This window comes from Sphaerodactylus townsendi, unplaced genomic scaffold (genome assembly GCF_021028975.2).
Source record: "Sphaerodactylus townsendi isolate TG3544 unplaced genomic scaffold, MPM_Stown_v2.3 scaffold_20, whole genome shotgun sequence".
NCBI lineage: Eukaryota > Metazoa > Chordata > Lepidosauria > Squamata > Sphaerodactylidae > Sphaerodactylus > Sphaerodactylus townsendi.
In genome coordinates this window covers 1625322-1649529 of record NW_025950363.1, presented here as the reverse complement: position 1 = coordinate 1649529, position 24208 = coordinate 1625322, and positions in this window count along the sequence as shown.

Below are 24208 nucleotides of genomic sequence, written 5' to 3'. Positions count from 1 at the left end.
TGAGTAGCAGTGGTGTAGTGGTTAAGATTAAGTGCATTCTAATCTGGAGGAACCGGGTTTGATTCACCGCTCTGCCGCCTGAGCTGTGGAGACTTATCTGGGGAATTCAGATTAGCCTGTGCACTTCCACACACGCCAGCTGGGTGACCTTGGGCTAGTCACAGCTTCTCGGAGCTCTCTCAGCCCCATCCACCTCACAGGGTGTTTGTTGTGAGTGGGGAAGGGCAAGGAGATTGTAAGCCCCTTTGAGTCTCCTACAGGAGAGAAAGGGGGGATATAAATCCAATTCTTCTTCTTCTTCTTCTTCTTCTTCTTCTTCTTCTTCTTCTTCTTCTTCTTCTTCTTCTTCTTCTTCTTCTTCTTCTTCTTCTTCTTCTTCTTCTTCTTCTTCTTCTCTGCAAGGTACAAAATGGGAAACAAACGTTTCGCTATTTCTTTTCACACTGAATGTTTGACCTTCATCGAGCACCAAAGTGTCTTTTCGCAGAGTTCCCACCATTTAACCGCTACTGTCCGTTATTTATATTATTCAAAGTTCCCTGAGGAAATACGAAGACAGGATTGATTTCTTTTAATATATATATTTATATTATATCCTCTTGTGGGACGAGGCCCACAGATATTCGTCTGGTTTTTCGGCAGAACAGGAGAGAGAAAAAATAACCCCAAGTTATATGGAATGACATTTATCGTCCTCCGGGAAGCTGTGAAATAAGATGAATCGAGCGGTGAGACTTGGAGGTTCAAGTTGGGAATATCTGCCTCCGCACACACAACGACAGTGCTGAGTAACCATTTTGGAAACTGTGCATCTGGATGACTTGCGGGTGATGCGGTTGCCAGAGGTATAAAGGTCCGAACGAGAGTCACAGATATGAATCAGAGAAGCAAACCCACACTGACATTGCAAGAATACTGTTCAAGTTCATTCAGTTTATTCCCCGGTACTCTGAATTCCAGCGAGAGATGGAAAACTCAGATGCCAGGCACGTCCATTTATTCTGCCTTTTTAAAGAAGAAGAAGAAGAAGAAGAAGAAGAAGAAGAGGAGGAGGAGGAGGAGGAGGAGGAGGAGGAGGAGGAGGAGGAGGAGTTTGGATTTATATCCCCCCTTTCTCTCCTGTAGGAGATTCAAAGGGGCTTACAATCTCCTTGCCCTCCCCGGCCCCCACAACAAACACCCTGTGAGGTGGGTGGGGCTGAGAGAGCTTCAAAAAGCTGTGATTAGCCCAGTGGTGGGATCCAAAAATTTTAGTAACAGGTTCCCATGGTGGTGGGATTCAAACTGTGGTGTAGCGCCAATGGGCTGGGCGGGGCACGACAGGGGTGTGGCCAGGCATTCCGGGGGCGGGGCATTCCTGGGTGGGGCTGTGGCAAGGACGCAGCCGCTGCGCCGGTCCTTGGGCAGGAAACGAATGCACACAGGTGCACCTCCTGCTAGTCTGCTTCAAGTTCTGCACGCTACTGCTAAGAGGAGGGGCGTAACTAAGGCAAAAATCACGTGGCTAATCACCAATTAGTAACCCCCTCTAGGCACACACAAATAATTAGTAACCTACTCTCGGGAACCTGTGAGAACCTGCTGGATCCCACCTCTGGACTAGCCCAAGGTCACCCAGCAGGCGTGTGTGGGAGGGCACAAGCTAATCTGAATTCCCCAGATAAGCCTCCACAGCTCAGGCAGAGGAGTGGGGAATCAAAACCAGTTCCTCCAGATTAGAGTACACCTGCTCTTAACCACTACGCCACTGCTGCTCCCTTAGGGGAAGAAACAGAATTAAGGGTGTTTTAGGCTGGACTATTGACACTTCAGAGATGAGACTCCTTCTTGCAGCCTTTTGGTGTTCTGACTACCAGTTATAGAAAAGACACTGAAGACCTGATTAGAAAACTAGAAGGATTTAGCTGTCCTGCAACTGCAGCTTTAGTCACAGCAGATATGAAGGCATCATATACAAGAATACCCTTAGATCAGGCACGCACTACTATTTTGGACTTACTGATGAGCAAACATTCCTGTGTTCTTTTTTCTATTCTTTTTTTTAATCAATAGTTTTTGGCTGTCTGCTTTCTGGCAGTGATTTTGTGAATCCATTAGCACCGGGAGTGTGCGCTGTGCAATTTTTATATGCAACATGTACTGTATTTATATTCACCCAGCCTCATCGCTTATACCTTGATACAGACCGTGTCTACTACCGATTGATTGGCACATAAATATTGAAGGACTTTGATTTTACAGGGACAGCTTGATGCAAGGAAACAGAAAATGCCACAAGACTAAAAATCCTGGGTTCTATTAGCACAAGGAAGAAATGAAACGAAAAATGAGATTTTGGGGGGTTGAAAGAGTAGAGGTAAGAAATTCAAAAGGATCCCTTATGGGACTTCTCTCAATAGGGACTTCTCCCACCCACTATTTGTCCTCATCTGAATGCGTTAGAATAGGGATGGCCCACCTATGCTGCTCCAGGTGTTCATGGACTACAATTCCCATCAGTCCCTGCCAGCATGGCCAATTGTAGTCCATGAAGATCTGGAGCATCACAAGGTTGGCCACCCCTGCCCAACAGGGGTCTTCAAACTCTGGCCCTCCAGATGTTCAGGGACTACAATTCCCATCAGCCCCTGCCAGCATGGCCAATTGTAGTCCATGAAGATCTGGAGCATCACAAGGTTGGCCACCCCTGCCCAACAGGGGTCTTCAAACTCTGGCCCTCCAGATGTTCAGGGACTACAATTCCCATCAGCCCCTGCCAGCATGGCCAATTGTAGTCCATGAAGATCTGGAGCATCACAAGGTTGGCCACCCCTGCCCAACAGGGGTCTTCAAACTCTGGCCCTCCAGATGTTCAGGGACTACAATTCCCATCAGCCCCTGCCAGCATGGCCAAGTGGCAGGGCTGATGGGAATTGTAGTTCATGAACATCTGGGGGGCCATAGTTTGAAGACCCCTGCCTTAGAACAATGCATGTGGTGCAAACAACAGTGAGGGAATGTAGGAACAGGGTTGCCAGCTCCGGGGTGGGAAATACCTGGAGATTTTTGGGGTGGAACCTGAGGAGGGCGGAGTTTGGGGAGGGGAAGGACCTCAGTGGACTACCACACCATAGACCCCACCTTTCAAAGGGGCCATTTGCCTAAGATGAACTGCTCTCTGTTGTCTGGGGATCAGTTGTAATAACAGGTCTCCAGCTGCCCCCAGGACACGGGAAAACCTAAGCGGGGGCTAAGGGACCGTACCAAGTGGTGATTGATCCAAGAGCCAGGGTGGTAGAGTGGTTAAGAGCAGGTGGATTCTAATCTGGAGAACCAGGTTTAATTCCCTACTCCTCCACCTGAGAGGCAGAGGCTTATCTGGTGAATCAGATGTGTTTCCGCACTCCTACATTCCTGCTGGGTGGCCTTGGGCTAGTCACAGTTCTTTGGAAATCTCTCAGCCCCGCCTACCTCACAAGGTGTCTGTTGTGGGGAGAGGAAGGGAAAGGAGCTTGTCAGCCACCTTGAGTCTCCTTACAGGAGAGAAAGGTGGGATATAAATCCAGACTCGTCCTCTTCCTCCTCCTCCTCCTCTTCTTCTTCTTCTGCTTCTCTCACAACAATTCTGCAAAGTAGGTTATACAGAGACCATATGCCTAGGCCAACATCATTCAGTGGGTTTCCACAGCAGATTGTGGTTTCAAACCCGGTTGCCCAGCTCCTAGTCTGACACTCAAAACTCAACCACCGTGCTGGCTCTGGCGGGATTTTTAATGCTTAAAAAACCCTACTAACAACTTCAATGGGGTGCTGTGTGGTTTCCGGGCTGTATGGCCATGTTCTAGCAGCATTGTCTCCTGATGTTTCGCCTGCATCTGTGGCTGGCATCTTCAGAGGATCTGATAGTAGGAATGGAAAGCAAGTGGAGTATATATACTGTGAGGTCAAAAGGTGAGGCCCTCTGAATAGAGTAGCCTGGTATGTGAGTCACAAAGAAGTCAGTAGCCTGGGAGTAACAATGAAGAGAGCAAGGTCAATAGGTGAATGCATCTGAATAGAAGTATCCTGGTCTTTGTTTCCTTTGATTGCTATTGTCTATAGTTGTCCTGTGTTTGTGTGAAGATGCCAGCCACAGATGCAGGCGAAACGTCAGGAGAGAAGGCTGCTAGAACACGGCCATACAGCCCGGAAACCGCACAGCACCCCAGTGATTCTGGCCGTGAAAGCCTTCGACAATACAACTTCAATGGGGTTTTATGTTTTAGCGACACTTCACTTCAGAAGATGCCTCGGCGAGGATTCTCTGGAGAAGCGGCCTAGACGTTTTCCAAATTAGTAATAAAGTTTTAGCTGGGGCTTCCTGATGCCGATCCAGCTTCCAGTGGGCAGGAAGGTTTTTTTTCAGGGTGTTCAAAGACCCGGCAGTCTTTGGAAGGGATCCAGTCGAGAAAGTCACACTTTATGCAACTCCCGCACGTTTTAATCGATCCCGAGACCACATGGTGACCTTCCACATTCCGGGTTTGATATCATAACGGACTATCAAAAGCACAGGAAGGGAAATAAGTTACTTTGCCTGCATCGTTTTCCGTGCATCTTTTCCCCACATGTCTAGAGGTCCGTTCTCTGATTCCCGAAGTCTGTTGCACAGACACTGGCAGGTAAGTGTAGAATTTGGAAAGGCGCCATGTGGCTTGTAAGTCTGCTGAGGCCAAGCCGTTCCATCTGTGTAAACCAATACCATAGACAGGAGCTAAAAGGACACAGATTCAGCCGCATGGCAAAGGCCCTTTCCCCACTTACCCTTTTCCGAGGGTTGCTGCGCGCAATTCCCAGCGCGCGGCATCCCTAGCGCGCGCCCGGGCGTCCCCACGACCCCGCGCTCTGCGCGGGGTCATCAAAAGGCGCCCTTTGAAAGAGCGCCAGGAATGCCTCGCACTGAGGGGCGCGACAGCAGCAGCTTCGGGGCGGCTGCGCTGTCGCCGCCCCTCTCAGTGGGGAGTGCTGAGGGACCCCGCGCTACTCTCCTCTAGTAGCGCAGGGCTTAAGGTAAGTGGGGAAAGGGCCAAAATTAAATGCCACCCTTTCAGCAGTCTGATGGTAGGAATTGTGGCAAAGTCGGCATCAAATTTGGACAGGGTTTCCCACTGCAAGTTGGGAAATTCTTGGAGCTCTGAGGGTGTAGTCTGGGGAGATGTGATTTAGGGGCTGGGAAATCCCTGGATATTTAAGAATGGAGAGGACAGGAACCTCAGCGGACTGTTATGCTATCAGGCCTACCATCCAAAGCAGAGTATAATGCCAGAGTCCGCTCTCTGTTGTCTGGGGATTAGTGGTAATTGTGGGTGATCTCCCAGCCCCACTGGGTGGTTGGCAACTCTACATGGCCCTGACAATCACAGGGAAAGCCATCACGCCCAATTTCCCATGATGCCACGCGTCTCAGCCACGCTTAAAAGCCTAGAGGCTATGCTTGGGGACTTGACATTGGAATCTAAATTGATTATGAACAAGGGAAGCATGCAGTGTTAATGAAAAAAATGAACTGTTACCCACTATGGGCTAGGTGGCGAACCTTTGGCACTCCAGATGTTATGGACTACAATTCCCATCAGCCCCAATTGGCCATGCTGACAGGGGCTGATGGGAATTGTAGTCCATAACATCTGGAGCGCCAAAGGTTCTCAGCCAAGGTTCCCAAACAGGTTTTGTTCTCATCTCCAGGATATTTAAAGACAATGTGGAAAGTTGCACAAACCCAATGGTGGTAAAAACTATTGTCACTTCACAGCAGGCTTATGGCAACCCGGTGGGGTTTGCAAGGCAAAAGACAAGGTGGTTGTCTTCCTCTGGGAGAGCCAGCATGATGTAGTGGTTAAGAGCAGGTGGATTCTAATCTGGAAAACCAGGTTTGATTCCCCACTCCTCCACCTGAATGGCAGAGGCTTATCTGGTGGGCCAGATGTGTTTCCGCACTCCTACATTCCTGCTGGGTGACCTTGGGCTAGTCACAGTTCTTCGGAATTCTCTCAGCCCCACCTACCGCACAAGGTGTCTTTTGTGGGGAGAGGAAGGGGAAGGAGTTTGTAAGTCTCCCTACAGGAGAGAAAGGTGGTGTATAAATCCAAACTCCTCCTCCTCCCCCTTGTAGACTTTCGGTTCACTCTGCCCCAAATATCAACCCTTAAATCCTAAACTTTCAGCGCTTGGCAATTAAACAGAAATTTAAATCTTTAGCATCATTATTAATAAAAAGTCTGCCTTTTCTCTATTGGATCTTATTTTAGCAGTCCTTAAGCTTCAGAACCACCAGTCATCAATTCATTTTTTCCCTGTTTTGTCTAGATATTCTATCAAGGGTTTCCAGTTGTCCATGAACTGTTTTAACCTCCGAAGATAAAGTTCTAGACAGACTGAAGAAGTCGCTGGAATTGTAGGCAGGTCACGTACGGGCTTCTGAACTGAAATGCCCCTGAAAACGAATGACCTGTGATCTGGAGAACCGGGTTTAATTCCCCACTCATTAACATGAGCAGCGGACTCTTATCTGGTGAACTGGATTTGTTTCCCTGCTTCTACACATGAAGCCTGCTGGGTGACCTTGGGCTAGTCATGGCTCTCTCCGAACTCTCTCAGCCTCACCTGTCTCGCAGGGTGTCTGTTGTGGGGAGGGGGAGGGAAAGATTTCATAAGCTGCTTTGAGACTCCTTATGGTTGAAAAAAAGTGGAGTATAAAAACCAACTTCCTCCACATGAAGCCTGCTGGGTGATCATGGGCTAGTCACAGTTCTTTCTGAATTCTCACAGCCCCACCTATCCCACAGGGTGTCTTTTGTGGGGAGAGGAAGGGATGGAGTTTGTCAGCCCCTTTGACACTCCTTAGAGTGGAGAAAAGCAGGATATGAATCCAAACTCCTCTTCTTCCACATGAACCCTCTGGGTGACCTTGGGCTAGCCACAGTTCTCTCAGAACTCTCTCAGGCCCACCTACCTCACAAGGTGTCTGTTGTGGGGAGAGGAAGGGAAAGGAGCTTGTCAGCCCCCTTGAGTCTCCTTACAAGAGAGAGCGAGACAGGGCATGAATCCAAACTCTTCTTGCTCTTCTTCTGTTCTTCATCATTCTCCACATAGGAATCAACAGATACAGGACATTGCAATAAAGGGCGGGGGGGGGGGGGGGGCCATTTTATAGTTGGTTGGCTGGGATGCAAGGAAGCAGGGCTATGAATAATTGAGCTTCAGAGCATAAGCTGCTCACCACCTGGAAGGAGAGAGAAATCCCTCCCTGCTCATCCGCACCTCCAAGGCTTTTGTGGATATAACATTACAGAGTGGAAGACTCCGTGCCAGATTTCTGAGGCCCTCCAAAGCATCTGCCGTCAAACACTCTCTGAGATGGGCCGACGCCAGACAGTCCATTGTCTGCTCTGATAACGCAGCCGACGACGTTATCGGTGCTATCCTCTTGAGATGCCTTTGGTGATTTTCGGCAGGCAAACTTTTTTGCGCAGGACGGAGGCTGTGGTTGCTAAAACAGAGTCCACAGAAGTCACACTCCATCTCCTTGCGATGACTGAAAGCCAGAAGGTACCTTTTGAGAGGCTAAGAAAATCCTCCTTGCCTGGCTCTTATCTCTTGCTGCCCTCCTCTCTACTGCCTTTCACAACTGCAACTAGTGGCGTAGTGGTTAAGACCAGGTGCACTCTAATCTGGAGAACCGGGTTTGATTCCTTGCTCTGCCACTAGAGCTGTGGAGGCTTGTCTGGGGGACCAGATTAGTTTGTGCACTCCAACACATGCCAGCTGGGTGACCTTGGGCTAGTCACAGTTCTTTGGAGCTCTCTCAACCCCACTCAGCCCCAAAGGGTGGGGGGGAAGGAAAGGAGCTTGTAAGCCCCTTTGAGTCTCCTTACAGGAAATAAAAGGGGGGGGGGGGTATAAATCCAAACTCTTCTTCTTTTACCAGACTCTCACTTCCTATACCTGGAAACAGAGTTTCCAGCATTCCTTCTCTCCCCATTACCTGGTGTTTTTAAAGACAGGATGACAAGTTATAGATACCGAAGAAGGCTTACCAAGACATAAGAGCAGAGGTGGGATCCAGCAGGTTCTCACCAGTTCCCGAGAGTGGGTTACTAATTATTTGTGTGTGCCGAGAGGGGGTTACTAATTGGGTCCGCTTTTCCATCTCCACGCCCTCGCCTCCCCAAGAGGCATCCTGCCTTTGAACGTGAAGGTTCCATATAGCAAGTGCGACTAATAATGTCACTCCCTGAACTGGGTTAATCCCTTTCCGGTACTGCAATTCATTGATTCTCAGCCTTTCGTACCTTTTATCTCACCAGTCTCTATCAAAGAACCTGTGTGTTTCACCATTGCTGTGTTCAGATTTGTGAGTTGGGGCATTTTCTATAATGTGATGATGATTTAGAAATGACCTGGTGCAAAAAAATTTGGGGGGGTCGTGGTGGGGTGGCTGCCCATGGGGGGAGGCATCCAACTCAGGTTTTGCCCAGGGCTCAGGTTTGCCTAGGTACGCCTCTGCCCCCTTTGCTGAGGGGGGGCTGGCGAGGGAACCTGTTACTAAAATTTTTGGATCCCACCACTGCATAAGAGTTTGAGAAGCCCTATTGATAATGTTGCTGTCTTCAAGCGGTGGGTGAAGATCCCTTTGGATTACAACTGAGCTACCATCGACAGAAATCGGTTCATGTAGACAAAATGGTTTCTTTGGAAGGCAGAACCTCTGGCATTATACCCTATTGAACTCCCTTTCCTCCTTAAACCCTGCCTTCCTCAGGCCCCAGACCTCACATCTCCAGGTATTTCTCAACCCAGAGTTGGCAACCCTATCTTTTGCGCATATGTGCCCTGACCAGCGTGGTGTGCTGGTTAAGAGCAGGTGGATTCTAATCTGGAGTACCGGGTTTGATCCCCCACTCCTCCACCTGAGTGGCAGAGGCTTATCTGGTGAACCAGAGGTGTTTCCGCACTCTTACATTCCTGCTGGTCTGATCCAGCAGGCTCTTTCTTATGTTCTTATGTTCTATAAGGTGTCTGTTGTGGGGAAAGGAAGGGAAAGGAGTTTGGAAGCCACCTTGAGTCTCCTTACAGGAGAGAAAGTGGGGTATAAATCCAAACTCTTCTTCTTCTTCTTCTTCTTCTTCTTCTTCTTCTTCTTCTTCTTCTCCTCCTTCTCCTTCTCCTTCTCCTTCTCCTCCTCCTCCTCCTCCTCCTCCTCTTCTTCTTCTTCTTCTTCTTCTTCATCTTCTTCTTCTCCTTCTTCTGATAGCCCAGGCTAGATTGATCTCATGAGATCTCAGAAGCTAAGCAGGATTGGCCCCGGTTAGTATTGGGATAGGAGACCATCAAAGAAGTCCAGAGGTGCTGTGCAGAGACAGGCAAAGGCAGCCCCTTCTGTTGGTCTCTTGCCTTTTAAAAGTGATGTTTATTTTGCGATAACACAGTTATCCACTTAGCCAGCCTGGTTAAGAGTAGCGGACTCTAATCTGGTGAACCAGGTTTGTTTCCTCACTCCTCTATGGCCCCTTCCGCACATGCAGAATAATGCACTTCCAATCCACTTCCAATGCACTCTGGAGCTGGATTTTACTGTGCGGAATAGCAAAACCCACTTGCAAACAATTGTGAAAGCAGACTGAATGTGCACTACTCTGCATGTGCGGAAGGGGCCTATATGAACCGTAGACTCTTATCTGGTGAGCCAGGTTTATTTCCCCACTCCTCCATATAAGGGTGGATTCCAATCTTATGGACCAGGTTTGTTTCCCCACTTCTCTACATGAACCGTGGATTCTTATCTGGTGAACTGGGTTTGTTTTCCCATTCCTCCACATGAAGCCTGCTAGGTGATGTTGGGCCAGTCACAGTTCCCTCAGAACTCCCTCGGCTCCACTTACCCTGTTTCCCCGAAAATAAGACATACCCTGAAAATAAGACATAGTAGAGGTTTTGCTGAAGTGCTAAATAGAAGAAGAAGAAGAAGAAGAAGAAGAAGAGTTTGAGTTTATATCCCCCCTTTCTCTCCTGCAGGAGACTCAAAGGGGCTGACAATCTCCTTGCCCTTCATCCTTCACAACAAACACCCTGTGAGGTAGGTGGGGCTGAGAGAGCTCCGAGAAGCTGTGACTAGCCCAAGGTCACCCAGCTGGCGTGTGTGGGAGTGTACAGGCTAATCTGAATTCCCCAGAGAAGCCTCCACAGCTGAGGCAACAGAGCTGGGAATCAAACCCAGTTCCTCCAGATTAGATACACGAGCTCGTAACCTCCTACGCCACTGCTGCTTCCCCGAAAGTAAGACATAAAGCATCCCCCAAAAGTAAGACGTAGCAAAGTTTTTGTTTGGAAGCATGCCTGTCGAACAGAACACCAGAGCATGCAGCTGTGGAGCGGAAAAATAAGACATCCCCTGAAAATAAGACATAGCGCATCTTTGGGAGCAAAAATTAATATAAGACACTGTCTTATTTTCAGGGAAACACGGTACCTCATGAAGCATCTGTTGTGGGGAGGGGAGGGGAGGGGAAAGGGATTGTATGCCGCTTTAAGTCTCCTCACGGTTGAGAAAAGCAGAGGTGAAAATTCTTAAACAATAACATTTTGTCTCTTGCCTTGAAAAAGCTGCGGGGGCCACCATAAGTTGGCTGCAACTTGACGGCCCTTTACACCATCACCGCCACAGCTGAGCTGAGCCTCTTATTCTGTAATGAGATTGGAATCTCTTCCTCTATAATTCGTTAATCCCTTTTAGTGATAGCTGGATTGACCTGAATCTCCTTCGAATACAACCCGCCTGTACAAATTCCTGTAAACTTCTTTCTGGTTTTTCCATCATTTCCCTACTTGATTAAGGAGATCAGATGACACCCTTAATATAAGCCTGCTTAATATATGATACTTTTTACAAACATCCGTATGATTTTTTTTTTACACCAAAGAACCAACACAGATGGTTTTCCAATGGAGATTAAAGGCAAGGGAGTCTCAGTCTCAGTGTGGACTGGAGCCATAGCAGAATGGTGGGTGGGGGGAGTTGGGGCAAAGGAGAGACCACTGTGGCTGTCCTACCAATTATAGAATCATAGAGTTGGAAGAGACCCCCAAGGGCCATCAAGTCCAACCCCCTGCAATGCAGGAACACACAATCAAAGCACTCCTGACAGATGGCTATTGAGCCTCTCTTTAAAAACCTCCAAAGAAGGTTGGTGGTCCGTCCTCAAGAGCATAAAAATAGCTGCTGTACCCTGCGTACCCTGCCTGTACCCTGCCGCTGTACCCTGCCTGTTCTGTTGTGTCGACACAATCCATGTAGCTGCTGTGAGTTTTGGGGAGTCTGTATGAAGCCGCTGTCTGGATATACTCTGAGTGCAAACGAAACAGTGAATGTGCGGGGGTAGAATTTCCTACAGAATCACAGAGTTGGAAGACCCCCAAGGGCCATCAAGTCCAACCCTCTGCCATGCAGGAACACACAATCAAATCACTCCCAACATATGTTCATCCTGCCTCTGTTTAAAAACCACCACGGAAAGAGGCTCTGCCACACTCCGAGGTAGTGCATTCCACTGTCAAACAGCCCTGACTGTCAGGAAGTTTTTTCCTGATGTTTAGGTGGAATCTCTTTTCCTTCACCTTGAACCCATGACTCCTGGTCCTAGTCTCTGGAGCAGCAGAAAACAAGCTTGCTCCCTTTTCAACATGCCATCCCTTCAAAGATTTAAACATGGCTGTCGTGTCACCTCTTAACCTTCTCTTCACCAAACTAAGCATCCCCAGCTACCAGAGGTGTAGCTCCAAGTTGGCGGAGGATGTACCAGTACACCGGGCACTTCCCCCCTTGCTACGCCTCTGCCAGCTCCCTAAGTAAAATCCAGCTTCAAAGTGGATTGAAAGTGCATTATTCATCTATCAAATTTTCTGAGATGTCGCTGCAAAGTTTTTCCCAAAAAAAGGAGAAGGTCATCCCAGGGACTGACTAGAAGCACTCAGATCTCCAGTCCAGTCGAGCCAAATTCTGGGAAGAAGAAGGAGGAGGAGGAGGAGTTTGGATTTATATCCCCCCTTTCTCTCCTGCAGGAGACTCAAAGGGGCTTACAATCTCCTTGTCCTTCCCCTCGCACAACAAACACCCTGGCCCCTTCCGCACATGCAAAATAATGCATTTTCAAACCACTTTCACAACTGTTTGCAAGTGGATTTTGCTATTCCGCACAGCTTCAAAGAGCACTGAAAGCAGTTTGAAAGTGCATTATTCTGCATGTGCGGAATGAGCCCCTGTGAGGTGGGTGGGGCTGAGAGAGCTCTGAAAAGCTGTGACTAGCCCAAGGTCACAGAAGAAGATTTATTGCCCCCCAAGGATCATTTCCAGGTTATTCTCTGTGCAAGGCCACTTTGGGACACTCTGTTTAAGGATCTGTAGCTTCTTTGCAGGAATATTCCAAGGGTTGTTTTTTTTCAGATAACAACAAACAATGGTTGTGATGGGGCTCTTTTCTCTCCCTGCCCGGTACATACATTGCTGTTAATGTATATACGCTCTTATAGGATTGAACAGCATTGTGGGAGAATTTTTTTTAAAATGCACCTTATGTGCTAACTGGATGTTTAGACAGGAAGCGACAAAGGGCAGCTCTAGGAATCCCTGGAAACTCTGTGATAGAATCATAACGTCTCCGGAAATTCCCAGACCTACCCTTTGACACTTCCAGTGCCAACTTCTGATAAGTATGCCAGGCTGCTTTCTATTTTGCTCCCACTGCTGCTCAAAGCAATGAGGGCAAGGAGAACTTAGGGCAGCGGCGTAGCTAGGGAAAATGAAGCCCGGGGCAGACTCCAAGATTTCCACCCCCCATGGGCCCCCGAACCCCCCCCCCCGCGCTCCCCCCCCCGCGCCTCACTTACCTTAGCCAGTGGCGGGGCCTGGCGGGGTGGGACTAGGCGGGTCGTCGCAGCGGCCTCCACTGGGGCTGGCAGGGCAGGGCGAGGGGGAAAAGAGGAGGAGGGATGTGGGCAGTGGTGGGATCCAAATATTTTAGTAACAGGTTCTCATGGTGGTGGGATTCAAACTGTGGCGTAGCGCCAATGGGGCTGGGCAGGGCATGACGGGGGCATGGCTGGGCATTCCGGGGCGGGGCATTCCTGGGCGGGGCGCTGGTGGCAGGTGACGCGAGCCGCTGGGCATGCGCTGTTCCTTGGGCGAGCTTAACGTAATGCACTTGAGCAGGCACAGGCTGCCACTTGCATGCGCCGGGTGCACCTCTTGCTAGACTGCTTCAAGTTCTGCGCGCTACTGCTGAGAGGAGGGGCGTAACTAAGGCAAAAATCACGTGGCAAAATCACCAATTAGTAACCCCCTCTCGGCACACACAAATAATGAGTAACCTACTCTCGGGAACCTGTGAGAACCTGCTGGATCCCACCTCTGGGTGTGGGGGTGATTTTCTACCCCCACGTGATCCAAATGCCCTCCGCCCAGGACATGTGCCTATGACTTGGGGTGGGGGGCTTGGTAGCCCTAATGCTCTACTTGTTTCCCCCCAACAGATGCATCCCATACTTCCAGATGAATTGTGAGGCATTTGGCTGTCAGGAGTCAGAAGCTGATCTCTGCATACCAATTTCTTTGCACTCTCATTTCCTCCCATTTCTCTGGCTTCCTCCCAACCTTCTCTTGGGAACAGCTGTGGTCATCTGGTATCAGGGTAGTGGAGGTACATGGGATGGGGGAGAAAGCTAAGCAACTGTGTTTTTACCTTCTCCCGTGGAAATCTGAGATCTGGGATCCTCCTCTCCAAGGTATAGAACAAGATTTGAGTCCAGTAGTTCTTTAAAGATCAAAATTTTCCAGGGTATAAGCTTGTGTTAGTCAAAGCTGACTTCAAATACCAACCTTTAACTCAGGAAAGTTTATAACCTGGGAAATGTTGTCGGTCTTTAAAGTGTGCCAGCAAGAAAAGGGGAAATTAACATACTTAACAAACCCCCACCTAAGAATTAAGTACCAAAAAGTCAAGAATAGATAAGAGCCAGCACATTAAAAACTGCAGCATAGCAAAAATACATATGCATTTTTATACCTATGCAAATTAAAATCACCCCATTATAGTAGATGGCCCATAATAGACTGCCTTATCTATATAAAATCACAATGAATTAACACAAAAAGATTCTATGTCAGACTTTATGACCTAAAATGAAATCTGTTTCAGCCCACTGGCCTTCTTTCTTTCTTTCTTTCTTTCTTTCTTTCTTTCTTTCTTTCTTTCTTTCTTTCTTTCTTTCTTTCTTTCTTTCTTTCTTTCTTTCTTTCTTTCTTTCTTTCTTTCTTTCTTTCTTTCAGTTTCCTTCCTTCCTTCCTTCCTTCCTCCCTTCCTCCCTTCCTTCCTTCCTCCCTCCCTTCCTTCCTTTTATTTGTTTGTTTGTTTGTTTGTTTGTTTGTTTGTTTGTTTGTTTGTTTGTTTGTTTGTTTGTTTATTATACCGTCCACCCCGAGACGGCTCTGGGCGGTGTACAATATACATATTAAAACTTCGCAAATAAAACCAATAACAGTGAGCTAAAACCATAAACCATTCCATTGTGACTTTTGCTGGTCAAAAGTGATACTGCAATGTGTATGCTACCTGCCTACAAGTTCAAATGTATCATTTAAACGACTGAGCACTCCCGAACTACAGACCGGTTTTTTCAAGGGGTCAGAAACTCCTTCCAGTTGGCTTGGCTCAGTTCTCAGCAAGAAGTCATCCTCGTTTGCAAGAAAGTGAACAATACCAAGGCAATGTATTGTCGAAGGCTTTCACGGCCGGAATCACTTGGGTGCTGTGTGGTTTCCGGGCTGTATGGCCGTGTTCTAGCAGCATTCTCTCCTGACGTTTCGCCTGCATCTGTGGCTGGCATCTTCAGAGGATCTGATGTTGGAAAAGCAAGTGGAGTATATATCTGTTGGAGTGTCCAAGGTGGGTGGGGAAACCTTGCCTGTGAGTAACAAAGGCGGCAACCAGGTCAATAGTTTAGGGCATCTGAATAGAAGTATGAGTAACAATGAAGACTATAGCCTGGGAGTAACCCTGTAGATAGCAAGGTCACTAGTGGGAGCATCTGAATAGAAGTATCTTGGCCTTTGTTTCTTTTGTCTATGGTCATCCTGTGTTTGTGTGGAGCTGGTTTGACACAGTCTTGACCCTAGTATTTTTCAGCACTGGCAGCCAAGAAAAAAGAAACAAAGGCCAAGATACTTCTATTCAGATGCTCCCACTAGTGACCTTGCTATCTACAGGGTTACTCCCAGGCTATAGTCTTCATTGTTACTCATACTTCTATTCAGATGCCCTAAACTATTGACCTGGTTGCCGCCTTTGTTACTCACAGGCAAGGTTTCCCCACCCACCTTGGACACTCCAACAGATATATACTCCACTTGCTTTTCCAACATCAGATCCTCTGAAGATGCCAGCCACAGATGCAGGCGAAACGTCAGGAGAGAATGCTGCTAGAACACGGCCATACAGCCCGGAAACCACACAGCACCCAAATACCAAGGCACCTGCTGATCAAGCAGGAAACAGACAGCAGAAAAGAGCAACAGGTATCAGGGAACATTTCATGTGCTCCAAATCGTGATCTCTGCATAGGAAATATCCACAAGAGAACATTCAATATAACCCGGCCTCTAATGGAGTGTGGCTGATAGCCAGCGTGGTGTAGTGGTTAAGAGCTGGCGTATTCTAATCTGGAGAACCGGGTTCGATTCCCCACTCCTCCTCCTGAGTGGCAGAGGCTTATCTGGTGAACCAGATGTGTTTCCACACTCCTACATTCTTGCTGGGCAACCTTGGGCTAGTCCAGGGGTAGGGAACCTGCGGTTCTCCAGATGTTCAGGAACTACAATTCCCATCAGCCTCTGTCAGCCATGCTGACAGAGGCTGATGGGAATTGTAGTTCCTGAACATCTGGAGAACCGCAGGTTCCCTACCCCTGGGCTAGTCACAGTTCTCTCAGAACTCTCCCAGCCCCACCTACCTCACAAGGTGTCTGTTGTGGGGAAAGGAGTTTGTAAGTCTTCTTAAGTCTCCTTTCAGGAGCGAAAGGTGGGGTATAAATCCAAACAGCTCTTCTTCTTCTTCAAACAGCAGAGCGACAATATTGTTCCAACCTCCATGCACTACTGTAGATCATTTCAATACATTCATACAGTCAGCTGAGAGATTTTTTTTAAGAAAAAAATTTTGAGCACTGGCAGGTTACAAAGCAACAGTCTCATTTAGTTTATGTGGAAACCCAGCTGCTGTACGAATCAGCAGCAGCAGCAACGCTGGAAAATATGATTTCGGGATATTTTTATAACTGGGGGAACCGAGAGCCAACACAGGTGGCACCACACTTCGGCACACAGTGCCGCAATCGACCAACAGGGCCCAGCAGTTCTGCAATGTCCCCCCCCCCCCCCAATGGACTGCTGTTCATATAGGGAATGCTCCTTGTTAGAGGACCTTTGTGTATTTTTTGCTTGCAGAGTGGCTGTGTGCTTTGCGGTGGGGTTTCTCCATGGCTTTCCATTCAGAAGAAGAAGAAGAAGAAGAAGAAGAAGAAGAAGAAGAAGAAGAAGAAGAAGAAGAAGAAGAAGAAGAAGAAGAAGAAGAAGAAGAAGAAGAAGAAGAAGAGGAGGAGGAGGAGGAGGAGGAGGAGGAGGAGGAGGAGGAAGAGGAGGAGGAAGAGGAAGAAGAGGAAGAAGAAGAAGAGGAGGAGGAGGAGGAGGAGTTTGGATTTATATCCCCCCTTTCTCTCCTGTAAGGTGACCTGGGGCATGACAATCTCCTTGCCCCTCACAAACAAACACCCTGTGAGGTAGGTGGGGCTGAGTGAGCGACACTGAAGCTGTGACTATCTAAGGTCACCCAGCTGGCGTGTGTGGGAGTGCACAGGCTAATCTGAATTCCCCAGATAAGCCTCCACAGCTCAGGCGGCAGAGCTGGGAATCAAACCCGGTTCCTCCAGATTAGATGCATGAGCTCTTAACCTCCTACAGTCTCCTGCTGTAAAGCATCCTGGCACAAGATGGTCCGCCATTTTGCCGGCCTGCTATTGCCTCGCTTGCTTCCGTGAGAGCCAGCGTAGCGTAGCGGTTAAGAGCAGGTGCGCTCTCACCTGGAGAACCGGGTTTGATTCCCAGCTCTGCCGCCTGAGCTGTGGAGGCTTGTCTGGTGAACCAGATTAGCTCGTGCACTCCCACACACGCCAGCTGGGTGACCTTGGGCTAGTCACAGTTCTTTGGAGCTCTCTCAGCCCCACCCACCTCACAGGGTGTTTGTTTTGGGGGCGGGGGGAGGGAAAGGACGTTGTAAGTCCCTTTGAGTTTCCTTACAAGAGAGAAAGAGGGGGTATAGATCCAAATTCTTCTTCTTCTCCTCCCCACAGGGTGTGTGGGCCTCAAACAGCTGCCAAAGGAGGTTGGGGGTTCTCCCTCTTTGGAGGTGGTTAAGCAGAGGTTGGGTGATTATTTGGATTTGTTTCCCCACTCCTGCTGGGTGACCTTGAGTTAGTTTGTTCAGAGATCCTACCTACCTTACAAGGTGTCTGTTGTGGGGAGAGGAAGGGAAAGGAGGTTGTAATCTGCCTTCAGCCTCTCAAGAAGAAGAAGAAGAAGAAGAAGAAGAAGAAGAAGAAGAAGAAGAAGAAGAAGAAGAAGAAGAAGAGGAGGAGGAGGAGGAGGAGGAGGAGGAGGAGTTTGGATTTATATCCCCCCTTTCTCTCCTGCAGGAGACTCAAAGGGGCTGACAATCTCCTTGCCCTTCCCCCCTCACAACAAACACCCTGTGAGGTAGGTGGGGCTGAGAGAGCTCCGAGAAGCTGTGACTAGCCCAAGGTCACCCAGCAAGAATGTAGGAGTGTGGAAACACATCTGGTTCACCAGATAAGCCTCCACAGCTCAGGCGGCAGAGCGGGGAATCAAACCCGGTTCCTCCAGATTAGATATACGAGCTCTTAACCTCTTACGCCACTGCTGCTCCTTTACAGGATAAAAAGGCAGTCTATAAATCCAAAGTCCTTCTCCGCCTCTGAAGATGCCAGCCATAGATTCGGGTGAAACATTAGAAGCAAAAACTACCAGACCAAGGCTTGGAAAACAGCCATATTTTTTTGTGTTATTTTTCTTTCAGTCCTGAATGATTTTAATCCCTTTTCTCTCACGTCACTGTTCAAATCAGCAATTTAAATGGAATTCATGTGGCAATTGGTTCCAGGAAAGTAGGGGATAGGAAAAATTCAGGAGAAATAACAGAGGTCGGTGCATTTGTGGTGTGTCGCCCTGACTGGGGGGGGGTGAAATGGTGTGAAACTGTGTGATTTTCCTGCTTCCAGCGAGAAAGCATTATATTTGCTGCTGCAGACAGGAATCCCAGAACGTGCACTGAAACCAACTCCTTAAAAAAGAAACCCTGATGTATACAACCTATGATAGTAGTACACATCTGCGTTAGATTACTTAGACGTCTGGGTTCTTGAATGGGAAATGCTGTAGGTCATAATATGCATGCTGTTAGCAAAAAATAATTTGCATTGGAAAATTGCAGTTGGGCACATATCTGTTTTTGTGGTTAAGTGTCCTAAATATTCAGTGATAGTGCTGACCTGAGACACCTACTACCCTCATTGAGAATTAAGCCTGTACAAGGCGCATGAGATTCTTGGGAGGAATGCTGTCTCTGCCTCCCCTGTTGCTGAGCTTGACATGGCGCTAGGCCTACATAGGTCGAATCCCCACTACCGTCTTAGCCAGGTTTCAGAACACAAACTAACCAGGTTTGAGGGAGGACCTCCCCATTGCTTGCGTGGCAGATTCCGTTTCTGGCCCTCGTTTTCCCTGTTAATCTGCGTTTCAGCAGGACCTGGTTGCAAGCGACATAGACACCATTAACACGGTGCAGAGCTGATCCGAGGGGAGGGATGAGGGTTGAAACCCTGACTCGTTTCCCACCCTGGAGTGCGACGCAGAATTTGGGCAACCAATCAGCACTGTGATGCGCGTGCAGCCTTTCCTTGGTTTCTTTTCCGCTTTTGCGATCGGCCAGCAGAAGGGGATGCAAACATTAAACAGTCAAACGCGTAACTTTGAATCGTTCATGGTTTACACAGGTAACGATGAACTGTTTGCACAGTTAAACAGTTAAACGTTAAACTTTTACACGCTGGTTTTTTTTTTATCACACTCCTACAATGTACGTTTCCGCAGTGGTAAAAGGTCCCACCCCATCAAGGCACGCCAGCCAATCAGGGGAGACCGGTGAAGCAAGCTAGTCTGGTAGTGGGGATTGCTAAGAGTTCTGCAACCGGGTGTGTCTGCTGTGTGCTCGCTGCGGTGGGGAGGGAGAAACTCCGATGAAGAGGACACGGTTTCACAACGAACAGGTTTGGATCTGCGTGCAAATTTCAAGTGGGGATTCGACCATAGTCACCTCTGAATGTGGCGTATCCAAAATCCATGCTGCCGTAACTGGGTCCACAGCAGCGCCGACTGTTCCTTAAAAATCCTTGTGCAGACAATTATTTTTATTGGAGGTGGGATTTAACACTACCCCCATTTCTTTTTAGGTTTTCAAATTTTTCTGAAAACCTGGAGTGGCCCCCATGTTTGCAGAACTATGTCCCCTCTTCCGCACATGCAGAATGATGCACTTTCAATCCACTTTCACAATTGTTTGCAAGTGGATTTTGCTGTTCCGCACAGCTGCAAAGTGCATTGAAAGTGGGTTAAAAGTGGATTATTCTGCATGTGTGGAAGGAGCCTATCTGCTTACAGCCAATGTGGCCACAGTCATAGATTCAGAGATCTGCAAATTGGGCCACACTCAGTGGCGGGATTCAAATAATTTAACAACTGGTTGTTTACAAGCACCATTTTAACAACCGGTTCTGCCGAAGTGGTGCGAACTGGCTGAATTCCCCAGAGAAGCCTCCACAGCTCAGGCGGCAGAGTTGGGAATCAAACCCGGTTCCTCCAGATTAGATACACGAGCTCTTAACCTCCTACGCCACTGCTGCTCCCTTTACCTTCAAGATTCTCACCTGTCCAGGATGACAAGAAAAACAGATACAGCAGATGTTATGGCGGGACTGGGGAAACAGGATGATGTGTGATAGGAAAAACTTTCCTGAGCTATGTAAGTTTATGGATGCCCATTCTTAAGGAAAAAGATCCAGCCAGCCGTTTGAATAGGGTCAAGATAAACGTTTTTTTTAAAAATGTGCATCAAAGAGCAAAGCTGCAACAGGAATCCACTTCAGCGTGTTGATTATCCGTGCTGCAACGGGCAACTAAAAGGACATTCACAAAAAAAATTAGGATACTAATGGTTCGTGAATAGCAATATTCCACATTTGCATACTTAGATCAATAGGCAGACAGCTAGCTATATATAGTGTTATAACTTTGACCTAGACAGCAATAACGTTTCACAGACCTCTCAGGAATCTTTATCAGCCCTGTGCTAACAATTCATTCCATTTGTGCTCTTTGGCTTCCTTCCAGATATTTTCCGCCGATACAATGGGATTTGCTAACTCAGTGAAAACCAGCTATTTTGTAAATGGATTATAGAAATTTGAACCTAGAGAGGGCAAGAATGCACTTTATTTTTTAGTTGACAATCAGAGGTTTCTGGCGTTCTGGGCTCTGTGCGTGCCAAGCAAAGTTGGATTTGTTTCCATTCCCGAGTTTCCCCTTTTTTCTGCACCAGGTTAACATTTGTACAGCAGGTTTTCAGAAAGAATAATGGCCAAAATGGATTTTTAGAAAGATTGCAGGTATCAGGCTGAGTATCTTCTAGGAAAATGGATCAACCCTCCCAGGAAAATGGAACTTACTAGCAGGAAGTATTACAATCATAAAGTTTTATAGGATTCTTCATTTATTATCCTTCCATCCATTGGTATTCAGTGGAATTCCACCATCCCCCTTATATTGTTTGAACAGTTTGTCCGTTTTGTGAGCATCATTGGTCCTTTTCACACAAATCCCCTAAAACATTTCTAAAACCTTTTTCAATCTGTCCTCCTTTTACAAATGTAATGGCCCTTTTCCCCATCTATCTTTAAGCCCCAAGGCCACTCTCCTCCTCAAGTAGCTGGGTCCAGCGTTGCACTTCCCCACTCTCCAGGGCGGGCGCAGAACGAAATAGCCTGACCGCTGTTCTCAAGGCCTCTCGAAGGCTGCCAGAATTCCTGGCTCTTTTGAAATGGTGGCTCTTTGATGACCCCCCCCCTCGCTCATGCAGGTGGGGGGAAGCCGGGGCATGCGCCAGGAATTGCACGTGCTGGGAATTGCACGCAGCAACCCTCAGACAAAGGTGAGTGGGGAAAGGGCCCCCGTATGTCTTCACTCACCTCCTTGAAACCATTCCTACCTGCCTTTATGTGATTTTGCCCCCCCCTTTTTTAGTTCTGTGCTGAATTGCTTCAATGCTTCAGAACCTTGTGCTGTACTTTATACCTTCTTCGCGGCAATTGGATGCTTCGTGCAGATTCCCTCTCCCCCCCAAAATAAAAGAACAAACAGAGAAATGTTGCAAATAAACAGATGAAAGGGAACTGAGTGAGCTCAGAAAATGGCACTATGGAGGAGATCCCAGAAGCTTCTACAAACTCTCTCAATCTCACCTACCTCCCAAAGTGTCTGTTGTGCAGAGAGGAAGGGAAGATGCTTCCAAGCCACTTTAGCCCACCTTGAAAAGCTAGAGAAAAGTGGGGGATAAAAACTAGCTCTTCAGAGTTTGGATTTATACCCTCCTTTTCACAACGATAAGAAGTCTCAAAGCATCTTACAAACTCCTTCCTTTCCTTTCCCCATAGCAGATACCTTGTGAAGTAGGTGGGGTTCAGCGAGTTTGGAGAGAACTGTGACTGGTACAAGGTCACCCAGCAGGTGTATCGGAGCGGAAAAGCAAATCCAGTTCACCAGATAAGTGTGCACCCCTCATGTGGAGGAATGGGGAATCAAACCCGGTTCTCCAGATTAGAGTCCACCTGCTGTTAACCACTATACCATACCTTCAGCAGTGAATAAGACACAGTATGTTGTTGGACTATCAGTGGATTCACTTTGCCCTTTGTCCTATTCAGAAGCTTATAGAAAATTAAATGGTCAACTATTGGATAGAGAGTTTCTACCCTAATCATCGCAAGCAGCTAAGAAAACGTAAGCTTCCCTCGTGAGAGAGATTTTTCTCCTCCCATTTGAACGGGCCACTTGGCACACTACTCCGTAATATTGCTTAATCATAAACCCTGCTCAAAGTTGAGAGCCATAATGCTCAGCCAGTGGTTTAATGTTATGCCTTCTGCCTTGTTACATGGGCAGATTTAATAAGCAAGAAAAAAGGCTAAAAAGATTGTGCCCATGTAACGATCGTGTATTCAGTTGAATCTCTGGGCTCCATTAATTACTACTAATACACTGTCTCAGATTCAAGGAAATCAGGATCCAAGTATGTGAATCTTACTCCTTTACCCCATCTCCCTGGATTTAATTTAGATTACACTACTCGCTGGACAATCCCCCATCCTTCTCTGTATGATAGTGGCAGACTTTCTCCTGGAAATTCTACTAAAACGTACGCTTCAGTAGATTTCCTTCGACCTTAAACATTTATTTCCTCTGTATTGTATATGCTTTTTTAATCCATTTTTATTATTGTTGGTACTGTTGTCTATGCGCTAATAAAGGCTTAAGCTAAGAAAGAAGTATGTTGTTCCTTTGTCACAACTCAGACATGTGTGCATGCAACCTGGTAACAGTTTTATGGCCAGTCTATTGATTAAGCTTATTGGTCAGTTAGTCCTAATAGAGCTAACATGCAAGTGGTCATGTAGGCAGTAGTTATAAAGTCTATTGCTTTGTTTGAGTACCGACAAGGTATAGCTTTCACCATGATGTGAAATGATGAGGTGGAAGTATGTAATCCAGTATAGTATTAGCATAGAAAGGTGTTCTATTTTATTTCCATGTAACCTTCCTAATAGTAAAATTCATTTATATAAAAAAGCAACAGTGTATTGGTCTCTTTTGTTCTCACTCTGCTAATAGATTAAATTGATGCCAACATATGTCCAGCCAGCTCTATGACATGCAGCTACTCTGCAATCAGCGCTTCCTGCCCTCAAACAGGAACGGCCCACAGCATGAAACAACTTGGCCACCTCTACTTTCCCCCCCCGCCTTGAATCCTTGTCCAATAACACCGTTCAACCCAATGTAGAAGAATCTTTGGCACGTTGCTTCTTGAATTCCTGGAAATCCAAGTGCTGCTCAACGGCAGTCGGGTATTGGAACAGACAATAGCTGAATGTTTGCATCTCCAAGAACACACCTGCCTCCATACCACGGCAAACACACATGTTAGACATTTGGAAGTATGTTTAATGAGGATGCTGGGAAGCTGAACCAAAGACTCTGAGTCTCTGCTACCAACCAGGGACTTTTGCAATAACCAAGCCGAGTCGTGGACTCCTTCAACGAAAGCAGAACCCCTTCGTGAATCCCTCGCTTTGTTCTGGAGAGGTCTGCCGGGTCGCACTGAATCGCATGGAGAAATAATTCCTGCTAAAAGTGCCTGCCCTCGGTAGTGTCTGCTGTTCTCTGATATCGGATAGATCGGCGGCCCCTCTTTTCCCTTCCAGGGTTTCTCAACTCTCTAGAGTCTCGCGTTAGCATGCAGAAATATTGGATGGCCAGCAGTAAAACCACGGCCGTGTCATTGTGGAAATGGGAATCAGCAACATTTCCACTGTGGTCTTTTTTTCTTCTCCTCCCCAAAGTTGCCATCTGTTGGGTTCTGCTGTCTGCTATTCCATTTTAGCTCGAAAAATTTCTGGAAACCAGTTCTGAACCGGAGCACGCACTAATCTCTGCATCATTCGAGGGGGGTGGGCTTATTCTATTTACTTCCACGGAATACTGAGGTTTGCAGGTTTGGGATAACGTGAAACGGATGAAAACCGGATAATTGCAGATTGCTGGGCCGGGCACGCGTTGCCAAGCCGGCAGGAGAAAAGTGTCCGAAAGTGTCCTGTAGAAGAGATTTAATGACGGATTTTTAGTAGGTGGCCTTTGCCTTGGATGGGTCTGGTAGGTTAGCCTCTTCAAAGCTAAGCAGGGTATAGTAATTGAGTGAAGTTAAGAAGAAGAAGAAGAAGAAGAAGAAGAAGAAGAAGAAGA